Source organism: Benincasa hispida, chromosome 1, assembly GCF_027475165.1.
Source record: "Benincasa hispida cultivar pf3 chromosome 1, pf3_genome.v1.1, whole genome shotgun sequence".
NCBI classification, from domain to species: domain Eukaryota; kingdom Viridiplantae; phylum Streptophyta; class Magnoliopsida; order Cucurbitales; family Cucurbitaceae; genus Benincasa; species Benincasa hispida.
The window spans coordinates 84012490-84021854 of record NC_143478.1 but is presented as its reverse complement, the minus strand read 5'-3'; the positions used below and the strand labels follow the sequence as shown (position 1 = coordinate 84021854).

Sequence of the window (9365 nt, the reverse complement as noted above, 5' to 3'; positions counted from 1 at the left end):
TAAAATTAGGTAACTTATTTAAAAAGCTCACTACTCGAGTCCAAAACTAAAAGAAAATAAATAAATAAATAACAGACCAAACCCTAGACTAGAATCATCTAATCTCCATTTTCACATTTGAGTCCCCACAAAGTTTACCAAAGTATAAACCATTTAGATATCTTCAACAATAAGTTATTCGTTTATCTTCGTACTTCTCTCCCTAATCTTCTTCTTCTTCTTCTTTGCAATATGAGTCATTTTTCTATTGCATTTTATTAACTATTATACTTCAACATCTTAGATGTTGCTTTTTTTGTATTGTATTTTAGTATTTGTATTCTATTTTATGTTATTGTTATTAACTTGTATGCTAAATTTATCTATATCCTAGATTTTTTAAAGAAAAAAATGTATCTTCAACATATCAGTATCCTCGTTTTTTGGAAATATATATGTTAAAAATATATATAAAAAAATGATGCATCCTTAGACGTATCCGTATCTTAGTTTTTTAGAAATTGACGAATCGCCGTATCCAATCGTATTCGTATCGTATAGTCATATATGCGTCTGTGCTTCATAGCTTACTATTCAAGAATTAGATAAATTTTAGACCAAGGCTTATTTTTTGTGCTAATCTTGTTGGAATTTTCTATATGTATGACCTGTGGCAAGGACAACATTATTCTACCTTTTGATCTTGAGATTGAACAAATTTTGAGGAGAAATCTTAAAGACACATGAAAAAGAAGAGGAAGAGATGATCGAGGAAACAGAGAAAACTATTAGGGATTATTTCCAACCACCCTTTCCCATAGCTCAATTCAGGATTGTGAATGCACCTATAAATGCAAACAACTTTGAGTTGAAGCCGAGGTTGATTCAAGTGGCAAGGGACATTGATTTTAGAGGATGTCCTACTAAAGATTCTTATAAGCATCGAGATTGTTTCTTGAAATTTGTGCGATAGTAAAAATTAATTGAGTTTCTAATGATGCCATAAGACTGAAATTATTTCCTTTCTCTTTGCAAGATCGAGCTAAGGATTGGCTTGGAACAATTCCACTAGAGAGCATTGCAACTTGGGAGGAACTAGCTTAAGTTTTTTTGAACAAGTATTTTCCACCCAACAAATCTTCTAAATTGAGACCAGAGATTGTAGCTTTCTCTCAATAGCCTGATGAACACTTATATGAATGTTGGGAAAGATACTAGGACCTATCGAGGAGATGCCCACAACATGGATATCCAAATTGGTTATAAATTTAGTTTTTTTACAATAAATTGAATGATAACACTAAATCCATCCTTGATGCTACTAGTGGGGGGTTGATCTTTGGAAAGGTTGCTACTGAGGCATATGTTATTTTGGAGGATATGGCCACTACAGGTTACAATCGGCCAACTGATAGGGATTCCACTGCCAAAACTGTCGACGTGTATGGTGTTAATGAGGTAAGTGTCATTAAGGCTCAGTTGTCCACAATTACTATCACTTTGAATAAATTGATTACAGGAGGTCAAACTTTGAATTCACCATTCATAGCATCCCAAGTAGCCATAGCAGTTGAATCTCAATAAATTTGGAAAACACAAGAGGACGACCAATTATGTTGATGAAGGACATTATAGAGGCCACCAATAAATTCCTACTCACTCCCATCCAAGTTTAAGAAACCATGAGAATTTTTCCTATGCTAATAATCAAAATGTTTTGCAAGCACCTTGGTTTCTCTAGTGCAGGTCCATGGAATGTAGAAAGTAAATCCTCTCTAGATGAAACATTGTCAGAATTTTTGAAAGAGTGTAGAGAAAGAAGCACAACTTTGGAGAACACAATTCAGGATCATGGGAAGGCAATTCGAAAAATAGAGGTGCTTCTTAGTCAAATTGCCACTTCCATTTAAACAATGCAAAAAGATAAATTCCCTATTTTTCCTGAGAAGAATCCAAAAGAGGAATGCAAGGCTTTGACATTGAGGAGTGAGAAAACGGTGGTCACTCGTTTGATAAATGACGATGATGATGAACCACTTGAACAAAAAGTGGAAGAGCTCAATGATGAACCTAATGAAACACAAGAACCTGAGGAAGTTGCTAAGGAAGAGAAACCAAAGGAAAAGATAAATGAACCATAATCATCTTCAAGTAAGTCTTCAACTCCTATGCCTTTTGTGCCTAATAATATTCCTTATCCTCAGAGGTTCCAAAAAAGAAGTTAGATGAGCAATTTTCTAAGTTTCTAGGGATTTTTAAGAAATTGCATATTAATATTCCATTCTTAGAAGCTTTAGAATAAATGTCTAACTATGTGAAATTCATAAAAGATATTATATTAAAGAAAAATAGATTTAAGAAATATGAGATGATTGGTTTGACTGAAGAGTGCAGTGCTATGCTGCAGAAAAAGTTACCACAAAAGCTCAAAGATCCAGGGAGTTTTACTATCTCTTGTATCATTGGTTCATTGACTATTGCTAGAGCTTTGTGTGATCTTGGTTCTTCAATTAATTTGATATCTTTATCTATTTTTAGGAAGCTTGATGTTGGAGAAGTGTAACCCACTACGATCTCTTTGCAGCTAACTGACAGATCTTTGACATATCCTATAGGTATTATTGAAGATGTTTTAGTTAAAGTTGACAAGTTTATTTTTCCTGCAGATTTTATGATGTTGTACATGAAGGAGGATTCTGAAATTCCTATCATCTTGGGGTGCCCATTCTTAGCCACTGAAAGAGCCTTAATTGATGTCCAAAACGGTGAATTAACTTTGAGGCTGAATGATGAAAAGGTATCCTTTAATATCTATAGGTCTTTAAAATACCATGATGAGGTTAATTCTTGCAATATGATAGATGTGATTGATAGAACTGTTGAGGAGCATGCTAATGTCTTACTTGCTAGAGATTATTTATAATAAAGCATTGTAGATTTTGGTTGTGATGATGTTGACACATGTTTGGATGACATTGCTTTGTATGCTAAATGGTTAGATAGTCTGCAAGTTTGTAGAAAAATATATAAGCCCATGCCTCTTGAGTCTTTGCATGCTATGAGTGAAATAGAGAAACCTACTATAGAGTTGAAGCAATTACCTACTCATTTGAAATATGCATTCTTAGATGATTCTTTTTCTTTTCCTGTTATTACTTCTGCTGATCTGAATGAATGTGAAGAATAGAAACAATTGAGAGTGTTAAAGGACAATAAATCTTTTATTGGTTGGTCTATTAAAGATCTTAAAGGGATTAGTCCATCAATCTGTATGCATGGAGTATTGATGGAAGACTTCACTCCTTCAGTAGAACATTAAACAAGACTAAATCTCGCCATGAAGGATGTGGTTAAAAAGGAAGTTTTGAAACTTTTAAATGTGGGATTATTGATGCTATCTCTGACAGTTCTTGGGTGAGCCCTATGCAGGTTGTTCCTAAGAAAGGTGGTATGATGGTGATCAAGAATGAAAAAGATGAATCCATATCCACTAGACTAATGACAGGATGGCATGTTTGTATCGATTATAAGAAGTTAAACAAAGCTACTAGAAAAGATCATTTTCCACTTCCTTTTATTGATCAAATGCTTGATAGGCTTGCAAGTTATTCTTACTATAAATAACAACCTATTGCTATTGCTCCTGAGGACCAAGAGAAGACTACCTCCACTTGTCCCTATGGAACATTTTCTTATAGGAGAATGTCTTTTGGTTTATGTAATGCACCTGTCACTTTTCAGAGATGTATGATGGCAATTTTTCAGGAGTTGATAGAGGAGATCATGGAAATGTTTATGGATGACTTTTCTGTGTTTGGATCTTCTTTTGATTCTTGTCTTGCTAATCTCCCTCTTGTTTTGAGGAGATATCAAGAAGCCAATCTTGTTCTAAAATGGGAAAAATGCCATGGTGAAGGAAATTCTTGGGACATACAGATTCTACAAGAGATTCATCAAAGACTTTTAAAAAATTGCTAAACCCTTGAGTAACTTGCTGGAGAAAGATGCTAAATTTGTTTTTGATTATGCACGTTTGAAAGCTTTTACTTATTTGAAAGAGAAATTGATTTATGCTCCTGTCACTGTTGCCCCTATGTGGTCTGAGCCTTTTGAATATTGTGTGATGCTAGTGATTATGCATTAGTTGCTGTCTTAGGCCAATGTAAGGATAACATTTTTAGGGTGATATACTATGTTCGTAAAATTCTTGATAGTACTCAATAGAATTACAATATTACTGAAAAAGAGTTGCTAGCTGTTGTGTTTGCTTTTAATAAGTTTAGGCCTTACTTACTTGGTTCTAAGGTAATTGTTCATACTGGCCATGTAACTTTGAAATATTTGTTTGCTAAGAAAGATTTGAAACCTAGATTGATGAGATGAGTTTTGCTTTTGTAGGAATTTGATTTTGATATAAAGGATAGGAAAGGATGTGAAAATGTGGTTGCAGACCACCTGTTTAGGCTGAGCTTGAGAATGAAAAACCTAGCTTATTTATTGTTGAGAACTTCCCTAATGAATGTTTGTATCAGGTAGAGGACAGGTTGCCTTTTGCTGACATTATTAATTATCTTGCAAATAAGGTGTTGTCTCTTGATCAAACCACTCAAAAAAGGAAGAGGTTTTTACACAAATAAAATTTGACCATTGGGAAGACCCTCTTCTTTACAAGGTGTGTGCAGATAGTCTCATAAGAAAGTGTGTCCATTAGAAGGAAGTTGTAAGCATCTTGAACTCTTGTCATTTTTCACCCTATGGAGGTCATTTTGGACCAATTAGAATTGTAGCTAAGGTGCTTCAATTAGGTTTTTATTGACCTTCTCTTTTTAAAGATTGTTATAATTTTTTCAAATTTTGTGATAGGTACCCAACGTATTGGCAATATCTCTTGAGTTTCCTATGACCCCTATATTGAAGGTGGAGCTTTTTGATGTTTGGGGTATTGACTTTATGGGGCCCTTTCCTTTGTCTTCAAAAGGCTATGTATGTATTTTATTTGCAGTTGATTACGTGTCTAAATGGGTAGAAGCTGTAGCTACTGTGAATAATGATACCCACACTATTTTGAAATTCTTGCACAAAAATATTTTCACAAGGTTCGGTACACCTAGAGCTATCATAAGTGATGAGAGGTCTCACTTTTGCAACAAGTTGTTTGACTTTATGATGTCTAATTATGGTGTGAGACATAAGATTGCCACATCATACCATCCTCAAACTAACAGTCTTGCTGAGGTATCTAACAGGGGAATCATACAAATTCTTGAAAAGACAATTCGAATTAACAGGAAGGATTGGGCTCTCAAGCATAATAATGCATTATGGGCTTACTGTACAACTTTTAAGACTTCGATTGGTACTTCACTGTATAGATTGGAATTTGGGAAGACTTGTCACTTACGGGTGGAATTAAATAGTAAAGCTTATTGGGCCAAAAAAAGTAAAACGTTGATCCACAGAAGGTGGGAGAGAAGTGGTTATTGGAACTTGCTGAGTTGGAAGATATTTTTTTATTAAGCTTATGAGAATGCCAAGTACAAAGAAAGAACTGCTAGATGGCATGACAAGAAGATCATTCACGGTACATTTTATCGTGGATAAAGAGTTTTGTTTTTAATTCACGTTTACATTTGTTTCTAGGTCAATTCAGGACTAGATGGTTAGGATGCTTTGTAGTGGTAAAAGCTTCACCTCATGAAGCTGTAGAAGTGCAAGGTGAAGATGGATCAAGATTCAAAGTTAATGGTCAAAGACATAAGCATTATTATGGTGATGACGAAAGAAAGATTTAGAACCTGGTTTTCAAAGAATAATCTTATGGTTCAGTCAAGCTAAGAGATGTTAAATCAAATGCTCGTTGGGAGGCAACACAACATTTTGACTGCTTTCTTTATTTTTTGATTTTTGCTTTAGTTGTTTTCTTTTAATGTTCTCATATTTTTCAGGGTCTATGTTCAACACAAAAGGTACTCTTTCCACTAGCCTGTTTGGTGGACTCCCACACGCTCCCAGATTTGTTTCTTTGTGCTCTATTCTTTTCTTGCATTGAGGGCAATGCAAATTTCTAAGTTTGGGGTGGGTGGTATCCTTCGTACTTTTGTGTTTGTTTATTTATCCTACTATACATGTTGGTTTGATTTTATCCTACTATGCATGTTATTTTGAAAATTTGGAGAAAATTTAAATTTTTTTTATTGAGTTTGAAAGGCTTTTGATTGGTTCTTTGTTGTGTACTGTGATGTTGATTGTCCATGATGAGACTTGGATTCACATGTTGAATGACTCATAGTGGAAATGGGATAGTAATATCTTGAAGTATGATTTATCTATGTCCCTCTTTGAGTTTCCCATATTTAAGCACGTAGTCACTTCAATTTATGAATGTTAACTAAAAGTAGAAACATGTTTAGAGTATTTGGTTGTCACCTCAAAAAGCCCCACCGGTTAGAGAATTGATGTGTATGGTGGTTTGTAATGTTAGACTAAGAGGGAAAGAATAGAAATATCATGATCGCCTTTGAAAATGTAGTGTACACTCATGTGCTTAAAAGAAAAAATCTTTTTATTGTTTAAACTTGTAATATGTATGCATTGATGGGGGTAAAAAGAGTTATCTTTATTGTGATCAGTTAGGACACCTGAGAATTGACTAGGTACGGTTCCTTGCATTGCATGAGTGAAAGCAAGTGCCTCTAGGTAAAATGATGCAAGTTTAGGACCATGGATGCAATTAAGGCACCTTAGCGGACGTATTACCTTCTTGAAATGTGTGGATGCTTGATGATTGGTGCATGAGCCAGAGCAGGGGGAAATTTGGAGAAGCTTTCTTGAACCTAACTTTAGTTTCTGAGTTTTGAATTGAATGTAGCTTGCACGCACACACATGGGAGATGATTAGAATTGGCCATGGATGACCATAATGATAAACTTGCTTAAATGTTTTTGCTTGAGTTTTCAATTAGTTATTCTCCGAGGCATGAATCACTAGCACACTTATTTAGATCTTTTCTACTTTTTTGTTTCTTCTTTGCTTAGGACTAGCAAAATCCCAAGTTTGGGGTAGTGAAACACACACAAAATGTGCATGATTTGCCTTAGATTTAAAATGGTTTTTAATATGTTTTTATAAGATTGGATGTGTTTACTAGTGATTTTTAGGTCTTATGTTTGAGAATAGAATTATTCTCAAAAGAAGCCAAAAAGGATCAAATTATGCCTAAAGAAGTCAAAACTGAGCAATGAATCAAAGAGAGAGAAGAAAAGAAGGAAGAAAACATGAAGATGTGAAGGTTTGCCGACTATCATCTTTTTTCTGAAAGGCAATAACTACCTTAATTAGAGCGTCGATACACTAGGGTGTAGCTTTATGAAGTGAGAGAAAAGAGGTCGCATGCGTTTGAGGTAGCATAACAAGGAGCGTCGCTACGTTAAACTCGTTAAGCTTGAAGGCAAAAGCTGCGTTAAGAATGCAGCGTTGCTACATTAAAATGAGCATAGCCTTACGCTATGGCAACAAAAAGCCAGTGTTGCTACACTGCAGATGAGCATTGCGACGGTGCATTTCCATAATTAAAAAATTTGCGATTTTTGGAAAGGTTTTATGCCTTAATTTTGCATCTTTTATATATTTAGACGTCTCCAAACACTAAATTATGGAAATTCTACCTAAACTCAAACCTAAAGAAGTGAGTTCTTGCCTAAAAAAAGTAGAATGTGAAGAATTATTGTGGAGGCCGTTGACATGCTGGCAAGGAGAAGAGTGGCGATTTCGACCCAAGGAGAAGCATTGTGGACGGGATTTTCTCTGGTTCTTTTTTCTTTACTTGATATTGTCAATTTTGTATGCGAATATGTTTTTTAGAACCATGAATGGTTAGACTCTCTTGTTTTAGGGTGTTGACTGATTTACTTATGGATTTAGTTTAATATCTAGAGATTTCATGGAATTGTAGAACTCTTTATCTTTTAATGTTATTGTTGTTAATTTATATTGATTGGCCATCAATGAATGTTAGATTAAATGCTAATTTGATAGATTGCATGTTTAATCGGACTTATAAAATTGAATTGTAGTTAACCTATCACGTGTGTAGTTAGGGGAATAGTAAAAGTTGTTGACGACAATGTTTAATGCCATGAGTCTTAATTTGATATCATGATGCTAGTTGTCATTAGGATTGCATGAGAAAGAGTTGTTTTCGAAAGATAATATTCAGACTTTAGATTCTAGACTTAGGTAAATTGTTTTGCATAATTCCATTACAATCTAATTATTATCTAATGAAGTTTGTAATGAAACACCACCCTAAAACTTTTTTTTACTCTAAAATTTAAATTCGGGTTTTCTCATTATTTAGTTTTCCTTCAACTAAATAAAAAATCACTCAAATCTATTTTTCAATTCTTTAGCTAAAATCGACATGGTTCTAAATAGATAAGTAGCAACTGTTTATTGATCACTGAGGATGATACTCGACCTTTCACATCGTTTTAATTACTATAACTTGATCGCATGCACTTGTGCTTCGCATCAAGTACCTAGCCTTATCCATCTATTACAGACCGTTTAGGTTACCACATAAACATGATCCACCTGTATGCCTCCACATACATGTTTAAATTACATCTAATAATCTTGGATCTTAGTTGATTGGTTTTTGGGTTAATACATCTAAATGTCAAATAAAATACAACTTATTTATTAGATAAATAATAAGTTTATATAAATACAATTACAAACTACAAGACCACGAGATTTAGAGCATCAACCTCAACAACTACTTCCTTTCAACATAGCTTTACACTCAGGTGGAGGGTTGCAACACTCTCCCAGGGACATTTTAGTAATTTTAAACTCTTTTCCTTGATTGATGCTATGGAGCTCCATTTTTGTTTGTTTAAGTCCCGTTTTAGCTCCAAGTGTCCATTTTACCTATTAGTTGCTCAATATCTACAAAAAAGCATAATAAACCCATAAAATTCCACGAACGAGCTCGAATAAAGCTAAGGATGATTGCACTTTTATGGTGCTATCAAGCTCTTGTCAATTACTCAAAGGGAGATGACTATCAATCAATACTTCACAAAGGTAAAAACTATATGCCATGAAATTTCTGAATTAGGTTCTACTTCTGCTATTTCAGAATAAAGAATGAGGAGAATAATTATCCATGGTCTTAAACATGAATATAGAAGTTTTATTACTGCTATTGAAGGTTGGGTAGTCCAAACTTCTTTGATTGACCTAAAAATATGCTTGCCAGTCAAGAAGTATTGACTAAGCAAATGTCAAAGATCACATTAAAAATCAATAAGAAAGGAGCGCTCTTTAATGGCCAAAGAAAAAGTCATTCAAAATATCAAAATAAAGTAGGACAAAAAAGTGA

General features: G+C 34.2%; 2 pseudogenes; both read left to right on the top strand.

The window, feature by feature from the left end:
- The first annotated feature begins 642 nt into the window (after nt 1–642).
- LOC150038783 (uncharacterized) lies at nt 643–2120 on the top strand (annotated as a pseudogene).
- Nucleotides 2121–2147: 27 nt separating this feature from the next.
- LOC150038782 (uncharacterized) lies at nt 2148–5771 on the top strand (annotated as a pseudogene).
- Nucleotides 5772–9365: the final 3594 nt, after the last annotated feature.